Genomic DNA, 2065 nt, shown 5'->3' on the forward strand with positions numbered 1-2065 from the left:
AGGGCCTTGGACAGGGCTCACTCACACCCGTCAGGGCCTCGGACAGGGCTCACTCACACCAGTCAGGGGATGCTCACTCACACCCGTCAGGGGATGCTCACTCAAATCTACTTCTCCAAATGCTAATCTGATCTTGAACATACTCAGGAGCACTGTTTTAACATAAGATCTCATTTATCCTTTAGTCTGTGAGAATTTGGCTTCAGAGTGATTGGCTAACAATATTTCCTCTGAAATCCATGGCCAATGATTTCAGCCAGGTGTAGACAAGGATTGTGGTAGAGGAAGCTTTGGCACCAGAGTTCTCAGTTCTAGCTTGTGCACATGGTTTCAGGTTCTGCTGGATGCTGGCCTGAGGCTTGACCAAGTCCTTAACTTTCTCTACCCAGTGTGAGAGTGGATGTGTTAACTAACACACATGAAATCAGCTGTCAAACTACAAATCACCAAGACAAAGTTATTACTCCTGAGACAAAGGTATTTCAAAATACAAAGTATTTTGAGTATCATAATAGATCTCTTTGCATTCCCAAGCAATTAAAGAATTCATTCCCTGACAAGTATAGTTAAATGTTTCCATATCAAAGTTATTGGGCCAAGTTTCCAACCATAATCTTCATCCAGACCCAGATCAATTTAAGTGGAATTCACCATTACTCACATGGAGCGGATGCTGATTTCCCAGCTGGTTACTGGCGTTGAAATCTGTAATGAGAATAGGATGCACTCTTAAGTCAGATGAGGCTCTGCACCTGGGTAAGGAAAAGACAGCTGTGTGAGAATGAATGAGTGGACGGATCAGGTACAAGTCTGAACAGGTGACTCATTCATATGACGAGCATCTGCTTATCTCCAGACTCTGGGAAGACAAGGTGGTTAAGACCAATGCAGTAGCTGTGCTCACGGAGACCACAAGCCAACAACTCCCAAAGTAGGAATAAGTGCTAGGAGAAAGGGCTACTTACTGATGGGACTTGGATGTAGTAAGGGGAGTACTCCACCCAGACTCATGGAGGACTTGGCTCTGGGAATTGCCTCCAGGGAGAAGTTGGAAGCTGTAGGGTAGATTGAAGTTAGCTGTGGAGTCAGGTGGGCAAGTGGTCCACAGAGGTTTCAGTGAGAGGGAACAGAACACAATGACGTGCTTATTTAAGCCAAAGGGCAGAAATTGAAGGAAATCTGAAGTCTGGGAAATGGAGGGCAGAGGCCATATGTCCAGAGCTGAGGCTATCTCATCTGTAATATCTGAGCAGGAAGGGCCCCATAAGTGGTTTGGGCTTCCCCTTTGGAAAGGTGACCCTACAATGAAGTTTGCTGGGAGAGTCATGGTTTATGTCTCTTGCATCAATGTCATGATTAATAGCTCTGTCTCCTCTCACCCTTCAAAGCCTCTTGGGATGGGTGATAAATTATACAGTCACTGATCATTAGGGCTTCTGGAAGAGGCAGCTAACCAAGGCAGAGACTGTGAAGGGGTGGGGTGAGAAGTCCAGCCCCTTTGGAGGATGTGCGTACATGCAAACAGACGTCTCAAGACATGAATGGGCTAATATCTGCCTTTAAGGTAACTGTGGCTTCAAAGCCAAAAGATGTGGGTTCAGTTCATGGCCTCAAGAATGCCTTGTGACCATTGTTAGCTTTTCTGCCAGCCACCTAAAGAAGTTTAAGATAGACTAAAGGGGCAAATGTTTTAGGTAGGACCTTCTACATGTTACAGGGTCAGTTATAAAACATGCAGAGCAGAAGTCAAAATACATCTGGGTTTCACAGAAGAAGCCTGAAGCAGGCCGAGTTTTAGTGCTGCTCATGCATGGGTGGGTGACTACATTCATGTAACTTAGGGGCTCTCAACCTTTTCCCCACACTGAATCTTATGGGTCAGGGCCTACTCTGAGGATACTCCAGCCTGTTCTCCTGCCTCTTCATCTTGGTGCTCAGGAGCTCTGGGGATTGGGGTGTTTGGAAGGTCAGCTCCCTGAACCCTGCTTCCGGTGGAAGAGGCCTCTTATCAGAGTTAATGGGAGTTACTCATAGTGTAAATGCTGTTTCCAGCCTGGAGTTGGCA

At 46.2% G+C, this 2065-nt stretch overlaps 1 long non-coding RNA gene across 1 annotated transcript in view; it reads right to left on the reverse strand.

Moving 5' to 3' along the window:
- LOC116080691 overlaps nucleotides 1-756 on the reverse strand; it is a 17678-nt gene extending 16922 nt beyond the window's left edge. Inside the window, exon 1 of the long non-coding RNA XR_004114545.1 lies at nucleotides 662-756. This is a non-coding gene — a long non-coding RNA (uncharacterized LOC116080691). The remainder of the gene's footprint in view (nucleotides 1-661) is intronic.
- Between the last annotated feature and the right edge of the window lie 1309 nt (nucleotides 757-2065).

Source organism: Mastomys coucha, unplaced genomic scaffold, assembly GCF_008632895.1.
Source record: "Mastomys coucha isolate ucsf_1 unplaced genomic scaffold, UCSF_Mcou_1 pScaffold6, whole genome shotgun sequence".
Lineage (NCBI taxonomy): Eukaryota > Metazoa > Chordata > Mammalia > Rodentia > Muridae > Mastomys > Mastomys coucha.